Raw genomic sequence first — 13,770 nt, 5'->3', positions numbered from 1 at the left:
TCGTAATCCGCACTGGATTCCTGGCCATCTTCAGACTCTTCATCAACATAGTGAGTCATATTTCTTTTACGCATTCGCTGGAGGTGGCCCTTTGTGCTGCAGCCTTTACACTCAGTCTATAAAACGGCACTGGTGAGCCCTATGATTCCCTCCACAACACCAGCATGGTGCTAACCGATTAGCTCCCCTCGGCGGACTCAGAGTTAAGGGACTCGGGGGCCTGTTCTCTCTCCCCTGAGAAGATTCACGTTCTACAGTCCAGCCTCTAAAAGGCGCCATTCTATGTACAGTACTTGCCGGGTTTGAGTCCTGAGGATGAGTCATCCGCCTAGAGCCGCAGGTCGAGGTCATGAATGCCTGGCTCACGGAGATGGCCTTCTGCAGTGACTGGTATCCGCAGACAGTAGTTTATGAAGAAGGCCATCAAGGCCGATTCCAATAACAAAGATATCCCGCAGCGCTTCGTGAGGTGTTCGCTGAAATCACACGGTGCCGCCAGCCACCTGAAGTCTGCAGCATATTTCGCGATTTCATGGCCTTAAAATCAGTGTCTGGCTGTGAGGATGCTCTCCTTGGGCTTGAGTTGCTCATGGATTAGTGTTACAAGCTCCTTGTACATCTTGGTCATTGTCTTCTCTGGTGCCAGCAAGTCCCTGACGAGGCCATAGATGGTGGGCCCACAACTGGTTAGCAGGATAGCTCTGCGCTGATCGGCCAGTGTGGCCGGATTGTTGCCTGCCGGGTCGTTTGCTGTGAAGAAATGGTCGAGCCTCTCCACAAAGGCATCCCAATCATCACCATCGGCGAACTGCTGCAACGTACCAAAGTTAGCCATTTTCGCGTGAAAGTCCGTAATCTCGTCGCCCATTGTTATGTCTTTAGATGCTCTGATAATGACTCCATGAGGCAATGTTTTGTATCTGAACTGTAGTGACCTTAGTCCTTTATTTGTAACTCCAGAGTGAGGATCACACCTGGTGGCCTGTCTTTTATACTAGGACAGGCACACCTGTACAGGTAACCTGCAAGTCTCCCACTGCAGTGCCCTCTGGTGGCACACCTTGTAATAGTATAAGCAGTAACCATGTAGGATACATGACAGGGTCAAAATCCTGGCACTCCCTCCCAAACAGCACTGTGGGAGCACCTTCACCACACGGACTGCAGCAGTTCAAGAAGGCGGCTCACCACCACCTTCTCAAGGGGCAATTAGGGATGGGCAATAAATGACAGCCTTGCCAGTGACGCTCACATCCCATAAACAAATTAAAAAAAAAGGCAAATCATGTTTAAGTAACTTGATTGAGTTTTTCATGAGGTAACAGAGGTTTGATCAGATCAATGTGGTTGACGTGGTGTACATGGATTTCCAAAAGGTGTTTGATAAAGTGCCACATAACAGCCTTGCCAGCAAAGTTGAAGCCCATGGAATAAAAGGGACAGTGACAGCATGGATACGGAATTGGCTGAGTGACAGGAAACAGAGAGTAGTGGTGAACAGTTGTTTTTCGGACTGGAGGAAGGTATATAGTGGTGTTCCCCAAGGGTCAGTACTGGGAGTTCCTCAGGGCAGTGTCCTAGGCCCAACCATATTCAGCTGCTTCATCAATGACCTTCCCTCCATCATAAGGTCAGAAGTGGGGATGTTCGCTGATGATTGCACAGTGTTCAGTTCCATTCACATCTCCTCAGATAATGAAGCAGTCCATGCCCGCATGCAGCAAGATCACGCACAGGCATCTTCCACCCTTCAGGATGTAGTTCAGGACCTGGAATATTAGGTCCTTCATTGAAACACCTGTGAACTCATCCTTTTTTGGCGTGGACGCAAGTCATCCTCGATACGAGGAACTGCCTATGAAGGATGATGATGGCAGACTTGGGCTGATAGGTGGCAAGTAATATTCGTGCCACACAAGTGCCAGGCAATGACTATCTCCAACAAGCGAGAGTCTAAGCACCGCCCCTTGACATTACTTTTCTTGATATATATTAATGACTTGGACTTGGGTGTACAGGGCACAATTTCAAAATTTGCAGATGACACCAAACTTGGGAGTATAGTGAACAGTGAGGAGGAGAGGGATAGACTTCATGAGGACATAAACAGGCTGGTGGAATGGGCTGACACGTGGCAGATGAAATTTAATGCAGAAATGTGATACATTTTGTTACGAAGAATGAGGAGAGGCAATGTAAACTAAAGGGTACAATCCTAAAGGGGGTGCATGAACAGAGAGACCTGGGGGGTATATGTGCACAAATCGTTGAAGGTGGCAGGGCAGGTTGAGAAAATGGTTAAAAAAAGCTTACTGGATCCTGGGCTTCATAGAAACATAGAGTACAAAAACAAGGAAGTTATTATGAACCTGTATAAAACATGGTTCGGCCTCAACCAGAGTATTGTGTCCAATTCTGGGCACCGCACTTTAGGAAGGATGTGAAGGCCTTAGAGAGGGAGCAGAAAAGATTTATGAGAATGGTTCCAGGGATGAGGGACTTCAGTTACATGGATAGACTGAAGAAGCTGGGGTTGTTCTCCTTGGAGCAGAGAAGGTTGAGAGGAGATTTGATCGAGGTGTTCAAAATCATGAGGGGTTTGGACAGAGAGAGAAACTGTTCCCATTGGGGAAGGGTCGAGAACCAGAGGACACAGATTTAAGGTGATTGGTGGAATAACCAAAGGCGACGTAAGGAAAAACTTTTTTACGCAGCGAGTGATTAGGATCTGGAATGTGCTGCCTGAAAGGGTGGTGGAGGCAGACTCAATCATGGCTTTCAAAAGGGAATTGGAGAAGTACCTGAAGGAAAGAAATTTGCAGGGCTCTGGGGAAAGGGGCGGGGGGAGTGGGATTAGCTGAGGTGCTCACGGGCCGGCACGGGCTCAAAGGGCCAAATGGCCTCCTTCTGTGCTGTAACCATTTGAAGATTCTACGTGGTTCGGTGTCAAATTATGTTTGATAATGGTCATGTGAAGCGTCTTGGGACATTTTACTACAGATGTCATGTATGTAACCACAATGTAATACCACTGTATTACTGCATACTCTCAATCTAGATGCACACCTTGACCACAAGGGGTGAACTTGTGGGAGACATTCCTTACCTGATCACACAGGTATAAAAAGGGAGGTCCCACGCAGGATCATCGTCTTTGGAATCCTGTGAATAAAGAGTTAAGGTCACAGAGTGACATTGTCCCCAGAATGTGCCTTGTGTGGATTCATGCTGTAGAGTAAGGACTTTACATTGGCGACAAGAAACAGGAATTCACGACCGATGAGAATGGCCACCAGTAGCACAGAGGAACAGTACTGCGTTGGGGAATACAGGGACGATTTTGTCGAGAGGCTTCTGCAAAGCTTCATTACGAAAGAATGGCTGGGGGATGCAGCGGCCGCCAAGCGAAGGGTTCATCTCTTGACCAGCTGCGGACCAAAGACTTATGCGCTCATGAAGGACTTACTAACACCCGAAAAGCTGGCGGACAAAACCTTTGAAGAACTTAGCAAATTGATCGGGGAGCATCTCAAACCGGTGAGTAGCATACATATGGCCCGACACACATTCTACACCCACCGACGTCGTGAAGGACAGAGCATACCGGACTTCGTAGCGGACCTCCGGCTTTTGGCCAGCCGCTGTAAGTTCACAGATGCCTGCAGTGGGGGGATGCTAAGGGACTTCTTTATTGAGGGCATCGGTCATGCGGGAATTTTCCACAAACTAATTGAGACCAAGGATTTGACCTTGGAAGTGGTGGCATTGATGGCTCAAACTTTCATGGCGGGAGAGGAAGAAACGAAAATAATATACGCGCGCAATTCTGCCTCTAACGCGGCGATGGATCAGGGAGTCAACATCATTAATGCGACTCAGAGCTCCGCAGGCAGGCAGGGGCAGTCCGACATGCCCCAGGCAGCAATTGACCCCAGAGTAGGATTTTAACAGAGGCAATGGCAGGCTGAATGGACATTCACGCCATCACAGTGGACAATGCGGCCTGGGATGGGGCCATTGGCACCCACTAATAGGGTACTTAAGAGCAGTCAATGGGACAGGCAGCGCGGAATGCCTGGCCATAGTCCCTTTGTTCCCAACAATGGAAACTTTAACTCATGCTGGAGGTGTGGGGGAAAACACTCAGCTAGATCTTGCAGATTTCAACAGTTTGTCTGCAGGAACTGCAATCTCAGTGGCCACTTAGCTCGAATGTGCAGGAAGTCTGCAATCAGACTAATATATGAGGCGGATGGACCGGAAGAGGGTTCTCTGAGGCAGGATGACTTTTGGGGCAAATCGATGGATGCCGAAGTTCAGCGGGTCCATGTGGTGAATATTCACAGTTCATACATCAAAACGCCACCAATGATGATGAGGGTTTTATTAAACAGTATCCCAGTACGCATGGAGCTGGACACTGGGGACAGCAAGTCACTCATGGGCGTTCAGCAATTTGAGAAGCTATGGCCACTTAAAGCCAGTAGACCCAAATTAGCACGTATTGAGACACAATTATGGACTTACACTAAAGAAATCATTCCGGTGCTAGGCAGTGCAATGTTGGCTGTCACACACAATGGGTTAGTGAATCGGCTACTGCTCTGGATTGTCCCGGGCAATGGTCCCACACTATTAGGGAGGAGCTGGTTAGCCAAGATGAACTGAAAATGGGGGGATGTTCACGCAATGTCATCTGTGGAGCCAAGTTCATGCTCACAAGTCCTACAACAATTCGATTCACTATTCCAACCTGGCATCGGGACTTTCAAAGGCACTAAAGTAGTGATATACATCACCCTGGATGCCAGGCCAGTGCACCACAAAGCGAGAGCGGTGCCGTATGTGATGCGGGAAAAGATCGAGAGCGAATTGGACCGGCTGTTGAGAGAGGGCATCATCTCGCCTGTTGAATTCAGCGACCGGGCGAGCCCCATTGTTCCCATCCTAAAAGCGGATGTCAGGATCTGTGGCGACTACAAGGCCACCATCAATCAGGTGTCCTACAAGATCAATACCCGCTCCCGAGAGCGGAGGACCTCTTCGCCACGCTGGCAGGCGGCAAGCTGTTCACCAAGTTGGATCTCACTTCAGCCTATATGACCCAGGAACTGGCCGATGAATCTAAACTACTGACCACCATCACCACGCACAAGGGACTGTTCGTTTATAACAGGTGCCCGTTTGGCATTCGATCAGCGGCCGCGATTTTTCAACGAAACATGGAAAGCGTGCTCAATCCATTCCTGGAACGATTGTATTCCAAGACGACATCCTCATCACGGGTCGAGACACCGAGGAACACCTCCACAATTTGGAGGAGGTGCTACGCCGAATGGACCGGGTAGGCCTGCGACTCAAGAAGTCTAAATGTGTTCCTGAGGTTGAGTTTCTGGGCAGGAGGGTTGCTGCAGATGGGATTCGGCCCATCAAATCCAAAACAGAGGTGATTCGTCGAGCACCCAGGCCCTGCAACACATCGGAGTTGCGTTCATTCCTGGGACTGTTGAACTATTTCGGGAACTTTCTGCCGAACTTGACCATGAGTTTGGAGCCACTACACGTGCTCCTGCGTAAGGGTTGCGATTGGTTTTGGGGGGACTATCAGGAACGGGCTTTTGAACGGACGCGAAACCTACTTTGTTGAAACAAGTTGTTGACCCTGTACGACCCCTGTAAGAAATTGGTTCTGACATGTGATGCATCGTCCTATGGGGTTGGGTGCGTGTTGCAGCAGGGCAATGCTGAGGGCCAACTACAACCTGTGGTTTATGCCTCCAGGTCGCTCTCTGAAGCAGAACGGGGATATGGGATGGTCGAGAAGGAAGTGCTTGCATATGTCTATGGTGTAAAAAAAATGCATCAGTACCTCTTTGGTAGGAAGTTTGAATTAGAGACGGATCACAAGCCATTAACATCCCTGCTGTCAGACAGCAAGGCTGTCAATGCCAACGCATCAGCTCGCATACAGCGATGGGCTCTCACGCTGGCTGCTTATGACTACTCCATCCTTCACTGGCCCGGCACTGAAAATTGCGCTGACGCGCTCAGCAGGCTTCCACTGGCCACCACTGAGGGGGCAATGGAGCAAAGCGCCGTGATGGTCATGGCTGTCGATGCCTTTGACAGCTCAGGCTCCCCCATCACAGCCCACCAGATCAAAATCTGGACAAACAGAGATCCTATCCCTGATTAAGAAATGTGTCCTGACTGGGGATTGGGCGCCCGCACACGGAGCATGCCCTGAGGAGGTCAGACCGTTTCACAGGCGGATGGATGAGCTCTCCATCCAAGCCGACTGCCTACTATGGGGCAGCAGGGTAGTTATGCCCCAGAAGAGCAGGGAGGCCTTCATCAGGGAACTCCACAGCGAGCACCCAGGCATTGTGCTTATGAAGGCCATTGCCCGGTCACACGTTTGGTGGCCCGGAATTGATTCAGACCTGGAACACTGTGTTCGCAGGTGCACGACGTGTGCCCAGCTGGGTAATGCCCCCAGGGAGGCCGCGCTCAGCCCGCGGCCCTGGCCCACCAGGCCATGGTCACGCATTCATGTTGACCTCGCGGGGCCGTTCATGGGTAAGATGTTCCTTATTGTGGTAGATGCATACTCGAAATGGATCGAGTGCATCATTCTGAATTCATGCACGTTATCCATCACCGTGGAAAGCCTCCATGTGATCTTTGCAACCCATGGCTTGCCGGACATCCTGGTTAGTGATAATGGCCCATGTTTCACAAGCCACGAATTCCGAGAGTTTATGTCGGGCAGTGGCATCAACCACGTCAGGACTGCACCATTCAAGCCGGCCTCCAATGGCCAGGCGGAACGTGCGGTCCAAATCATTAAGCAAGGTATGCTCAGGATTCAAGGACCCTCCCTACAATGCCGCCTATCGCGCCTCCTGCTGGCCTATAGATCCCGACCACACTCGCTCACGGGGGTCCTGCCCGCAGAGCTACTAATGAAACGGACACTCAAAACTCGGTTGTCCCTCATTCACCCAGTCCTGACCAACATAGTTGAGGGCAAGCACAAGTCACAAAACGAGTATCATGACCATAATGCGAGGGGGAGATGTATAGAAATAAATGATCCTGCATTTGTCCTCAATCACGCCATGGGGCCCAAATGGCTTGAGGGCACTGTAATTGACAAAAAGGGGAATAGGGTCATCGTGGTTAAACTCAACAATGGTCAGATATGCTGTAAGCATCTGGACCAAGTAAAAAAAAGGTTCAGCATCGACACGGAGGAACCTGAAGAAGACCATGAGATGGAGCTCACACCACCGCCAGTGAACGAGCAACAAGAGCAATCAGAAGAATGCACAGTCCCTGCGGTCAGCCCGGACAGGCCGGAATCACCACAGGTGACAGACACTCACGTCAGTGTCCAACAACCAGAGCCTCAACTGCGGCGCTCCACGAGGGAGCGTAGACCACCTGAAAGACTAAACCTATGATCCCAATAAGACTTTGGGGGGGAAGGTGATGTCATGTATGTAACCACAATGTAACATCACTGTATTACTGTATGTAACACCACTGTATTACTGTATACACTCAACCTAGATGCACACCTTGACCACTAGGGGTGAACTTGTGGGAGACACTCCTTACCTGATCACACAGGTATAAAAAGGGAGGTCCCACTAAAGACTGCATCCATCGTCTTTGGAGTCCTGTGAATAAAGAGTTAAGGTCACAGAGTGACCTTGTCCCCAGAATGTGCCTTGTGTGGTTTCATACTGTAGAGTAAGGACTTTACAACGTTAATGTAAGTTGTTGTTGTCACGCTGCAGCTGAAGATAGCAATGTGTTAATGCGTTGGTTACTAATATCAGACAGCCCAGTGAGAGGGCTGCTGATTTGCCAACAGTCAGCATTGCTTGTAAAGCAAAGAAACACAGCTTGATGTGTGGCAGTCTGATGAGTTGTTCAGTGAACCAATAAATTCACCTCACATACATCATCAGTAAATGCAACATGGAGAAAACATCAAATTAAAATGCTTGAATGGGAAAGATTGACAGGACCCAGCTCAGACAAGATTTATTTGAGATGCAGTTTGCTAATGCCAACTTAGTCAGGAAAACTGTATGGAGTTAAAGTTGATCAGTTCATGCTGCCCATGATGTAACTGGTGACAATGTGCTGTGTGCCTGATGGTTTACTGCATCACTCAACAAAAGATTACTGATGGCACAATAAACATGTTGACAATTAGCCGGAACTACAACAGCTTCTTGCATTTATATCACACCTTTTACGCAGTAAAGCATCCCAAGCTTCACGGGAGCGTTACCAAACTTGAGCCTGTGTGTACTGTACAGAGGAAATCCAGGAGGGACGGGACACCCCCACATGATGGAGTCCACCCTACATTCCGTCCAGTAATTTAAGCAGCTCCTCATGCCCCACAGTCTAGTATTCGTTTCAATCAGGCGATCCCAGGCAGCCAGCGTGTGGGGCCAGGAAAATCTACCACATCGTCTTTGTCTTTTACAGTTGGCTTCAGCTCAGTGGTGTCACTCTCATCTCTGGGTTAGACGGTCGTGGGCTCAAAACTCACTCCAGAGACTTGAGCACGAAAATATAGGCTGCCGCTCCAGAGCAGTACTGAGAGACTGCCACACTGTCAGAAGGGCAGTACTGAGGGAGAGCCACAGTATTGGAGAGTCAGTACTGAGGGAGCGCTGCACTGTCGGAGGGGCGGTATTGAGGGAGCGTCGCACTGTCGGAGGGGCAGTACTGAGGGAGCGGCGCACTGTCAGAGGGGCAGTACTGAGGGATCGCCGCACTGTCGGAGGGGCAGTACTGAGGGAGCGGCGCACTGTCAGAGGGGCAGTACTGAGGGAGTGTCGCACTGTCGGAGGGGCAGTACTGAGGGAACGCTGCACTGTCGGAGGGGCATTACTGAGGGAGTGCCACACTGTCGGAGGGGCAGTACTGGGGAGCGCCGCTTTGTCGGAGAGGCAGTACTGAGGGAACCCTGCACTGTCGGAGGGGCGGTACTGAGGGAGCACCGCACTGTTGGAGGGGCAGTAGTGACAGAGCGCTGCACTGTCGGAGGGGCAGTACTGAGGGAGCCCTGCACTTTTGGAGGGGCGGTACTGAGGGAGCACCGCACTGTCGGAGGGGCAGTCCTGAGGGAATGCCACACTGTTAGAGGGTCAGTACTGAGGGAGCACCGCTCTGTCAGAGGAGCAGTACTAAGGGAGCGCTGTACTGTCAGAGGGGCAGTACTCTGGGAGCATTGCACTGTTGGAGGGGCAGTACAGAGGAAGTGCTGCACTGTCGGAGGGACTATACAGAGGGAGTGCTGCACTGTCGGAGGGGCAGTACTGAGGGAGCGCTGCACTGTCGGAGGGGTGGTACTGTGGGAGCACCGCTTTGTCGGAGGGGCAGTGCTGAGGGAGCCCTGCACTGTCGGAGGGGCGGAACTGAGGGAGCACTGCACTGTTGGAGGGGCAGTACTGAGGGAATGCCACACTGTCGGAGGGGCAGTACTGAGAGAGCCCTGCACTGTCGGGGGTGCGGTACTGAGGGAGTGCCGCACTGTCGGTGGGGCAGTACTGAGGGAGCGCTGCACTTTCGGAGGAGCAGTACTGACGGAGCGCTGCATTGTCAGAGGGGCAGTACTGAGGGAGCGCCGCACTGTTGGAAGGGCAGTGCTGAGGGAGTGCTGCACTGTCGGAGGGACAGTACTGAGGGAGCGCCGCACTGTCGGAGGGGCAGTACTGAGGGAGTGCTGCACTGTCGGAGGGGCAGTACTGAGGGAGCACTGCACTGTCAGTGGTCTTTCAGATGAAATGTTCAAAAGAGACCCCATCTATTTGTTCAGGCAGATGGAGAGGATCCATAACACGACTGGAAGAAGAGCAGGATGCGTTGTCCTGGACAACATTTATCCTTCAACCAACACCATCAAAAATGGTTTAATTGGACATTTATCTCATTGCTGTTTGTGGGAGCTTGCAGTGCATGAACTGGTTGCTGTGATTCCTGCATCACAACAGCGACTATACTTCAAAACGGACTTCATTGGCACGAAGCACTTTGCAAAATGTGTAACAAATTCAACTTCATTCTTTCTATGATGTCCTAACCGCTAACATACAATCTTCCCTCCTGTAGTTTGAGTTGAATTTGTTTAATATAACAACAACTTGAATTTATATAACTTTATCAAACATCGAGAAACATAAGGAGATATTAGAAGAGGTGGGTCAAAGAGGTAGGTTTTAAGGGCTCCCTTAATGAAGAAGAGAGAGGCGGAGAGGTTTAGGCAGGGAGTTCCAGAACTTAGGGCCCAGGCAACCGAAGCCACGGCCACCAATGGTGGGGCGATGGAATTCAGGGATGCTCAAGAGGGCAGAATTTGAGGAGCGCGGATATCTCGGGGTGGGGCTGGAGGAGGTTACGTAGATCGGGAGGGGCGAGGCCATGGAGGGATTTGAAAATAAGGATGAGAATTTTAAAATCGAAGCATTGCCGGAACAGGAGCCAATGTAGGTCAGCGAGCACAGGGGATGATGGTGAGCGGGACTTGGTACGAGTTAGGACAAGGGGCAGTGAGCACAGGGGTAATGGGTGAGCTGGACTCGGTGCGAGTTAGGACACGGGTCAGCGAGCACAGGGGGTGATGGGTGAGCGGAATTTGATGCGAGTTAGGACACTGGTCAGCGAGCACAGGGGGTGATGGATGAGCGGGACTCGGTGCGAGTTAGGACAAGGGGCAGTGAGCACAGGAGGTGATGGGTGAGCGGGACACATTGCGAGTTCGGACACGGGGCAGTGAGCACAGGGGGTGATGGGTGAACGGGATTCAGTGCAAGTTAGGGCACGGGCAGTGAGCACAGGGGGTGATGGGTGAGCGGGACTCGGTGCGAGTTAGGGACATGAAACAGTGAGCACAGGGGGTGATGGGTGAGCGGGACTCAGTGCGAGTTAGGGACACGGGCAGCCGAGTTTTGATTGAGCTGAAATTTATTGGAATGTGGAAGATGGGAGGATGGTGAGGCGAGCATTGGAATAGTGGAGTCTCGAGGTAACAAAGGCGTGGGTGAGGGTTTCAGCAGCAGATGAGCTGAGGCAGGGGCGGAGACGGGCGATGTTATGGAGGTGGGAGTAGGCATTATCGGTGATGGAGCAGAAATGTGCTGGGAAGCTGATCTGAGGGTCCAATAAGACGGCAAGATTGTGAACGGTGTGGTCCAGTCTCGGACTGTGACCAGAGAGAGGGATGGAGCTAGGGCACACAGTTTATGGCAGGGACGAATTAAAAAAGATGTCTTCCGATGCTCTCCCCTGAGCGAGCTGCCTCGTTCCGGGCGTGGGTCCATTGGTTTCCATCACCCTCCAATCCCGTGCCCAGGTGGCCATGCTCTGTGCTTTGACCTGTATTTGTGCTTATGGTTCAGTGCAGTCTGCCTCTGGGACAGTCTGACCTTGCTGATGTCCTTATCCCTCCTCCGAAGAAAACATCAAAAAGAGAAATTCCCACGGCACTAACCATTGCCGCCAAGATTGTGGATGATCCTAGGACAGAAAATGGGACATAGATCAACTGTGATGCTGGTAGAATAGCCTCAAAGTACAATTAAGTCTTTTTATAGATCTCTTTAAAAGTACTTGGTAATACAAGGCAGCCCCTAGTCGATCTGCACGTCCATCTTCTATGAATATAATGCAATCTTACTCAAGAACACAATCCACTCAATTGTGAAGATGTCTAAATGGGACCTCATTTTAATAGAATGAATCATCGAATGATACAGCACAGAAAGAGGCCATTCGGCCCATCGTGCCTGTGCCGTTTCTCTGACAGAGCTGTCCGATTAGTCCCACGCCCCTTCTTCCCCCACAGCCCTTGAAATGTTTCCTTTTCAAGAATTTATCCAATTCTCTTTTGAAAGTTATTAATGAATTTACTTCCACCGCCCTTTCAGGCAGCGTTTTGCATTCACATCATCATCGTCATCATCATAGACAGCCCCTCGGAGTCGAGGAAGACTTGCTTCCACTCTTAAAATTAGTCCTTAGGTGGCTGAACAGTCCAATACCCTCTTCTCAATCTTCCTCACTGCCAGGCTCCACCTCACAGTCAACAAGCTCCCCGCTGGAGTGGAACTAAACTACAGAACCAGTGGGAAGCTGTTCAACCTTCGCCATCTCCAGGCCAGGTCCAAGACCACCCCAACCTCTGTCGTCGAGCTACAGTACGCGGACGATGCCTGTGTCTGCGCACATACAGAGGCTGAACTCCAGGACCTAGTCGACGTATTTACTGAGGCGTACGAGAGCATAGGCCTTATGCTAAACATCCGTAAGACCAAGGTCCTCCACCTGCCACACAGCGCTGCCCCCCAGTCATGCATTCATAACTGTGTTTTTAAAAATGTCTCCTCCTCCAGTCAGCATGGATTTGTTCAGGGAACATCATGTCTGACAAACTTGATTTAATTTTTTGCGGAGGTAACCAGGAGGGTCAATGAGAGGCGTGCGTATCATGTAGTATATATGGATTTTTGCAAGGCTTTTGATAAGGTCCCACATGGCAGACTGGTCACGAAAGTAAAAGCCCATGGGATCCAGGGCAAAGTGGCAAGTTGGATCCAAAATTGGCTCAGAGGCAGGAAGCAAAGGATAATGGTTGATGGGTGTTTGTGTGACTGGAAGGCTGTATGTAGTGGGATTCCACAGGGCTCAGTACTGGGTCCCATGCTTTTTGTGGTATATATCAATGATTTAGATGTGAATGTAGGGAGTATGATTAAGAGCTTTACAGATGATACAACAATGGGCTGTGTGGTTGATAATGAAGAAGAAAGCTGCGGACTGCAGGAAGATATCAATGAACTGGTCAGGTGGGTAGAACAGGGGCAAATGGAACGTAATATGGAGAAGTGTGAGGTAATGCATTTGGGGAGGGCTAACAAGGCAAGGGAATACACATTAAATAGTAGGACATTGAGAAGTGTAGAGGAACAGAGGGATCTTGGAGTGCAGGTCCACAGATCCCTGAAGGTAGCAGGCCAGGTAGATAAGGTGGTTAAGAAGGTATATGGAATACTTGCCTTTATTAGCCGAGGCATAGAGTACAAGAGCAGGGGGGTTATGCTTGAACTGTATAAAACACTGGTTAGGCTGCAGCTGGAATACTGTGTACAGTTCTGGTCACCACATTACAAGAAAGATGTGATTGCACTAGAGAGGGTACAGAGGAGATTTACGAGGATGTTGCCTGGACTGGAGAATTTTAACTATGAGGAAAGATTGGATAGGCTGGGTTTGTTTTCTTTGGAACAGAGGAGGCTGATGGGGGGACCTGATTGAGCTGTATAAAATTATGAGGGATCTAGATAGAGTGGATAGGAAGGACCTATTTCCCTTAGCAGAGAGGTTAACAACCAGGGGGCACAGATTGAAAATAATTGGTCGGAGGTTTAGAGTGGATGTGAGGGGAAATTTCTTCACCCAGAGGGTGGTGGGGGTCTGGAACTCACTGCCTGAAAGGGTGGTAGAGGCAGAAACCCTCACCATGTTTAAAAAGTACCTGGATGTGCACCTGAAGTGCCGTAACCTGCAGGGCTACGGACCTAGAGCTGGAAAGTGGGATTAGGCTTGGTAGCTCTTGGTCGGCCGGCGCGGACACGATGGGCCGAAATGGCCTCCTTCCGTGCTGTAAATTTCTGATTCTATGATTGTAGACAGTGCAGACACTCTCTGCACCATCAGGGGATCCATGACTCCACCCATTGCCAG

At 50.4% G+C, this 13,770-nt stretch overlaps 1 long non-coding RNA gene across 1 annotated transcript in view; it reads right to left on the bottom strand.

The window, feature by feature from the left end:
• Window positions 1-10,140: 10,140 nt before the first annotated feature.
• The window catches only part of LOC139280945 (uncharacterized), a 50,527-nt gene continuing 46,897 nt past the window's right edge, over window positions 10,141-13,770 (bottom strand). The window contains exon 2 of the long non-coding RNA XR_011596798.1: window positions 10,141-11,544. This is a non-coding gene — a long non-coding RNA (uncharacterized lncRNA). The remainder of the gene's footprint in view (window positions 11,545-13,770) is intronic.

The sequence above is a fragment of the Pristiophorus japonicus genome, chromosome 15 (genome assembly GCF_044704955.1).
Source record: "Pristiophorus japonicus isolate sPriJap1 chromosome 15, sPriJap1.hap1, whole genome shotgun sequence".
Lineage (NCBI taxonomy): Eukaryota > Metazoa > Chordata > Chondrichthyes > Pristiophoridae > Pristiophorus > Pristiophorus japonicus.
This window is presented reverse-complemented; position numbering and strand designations above follow the sequence as displayed.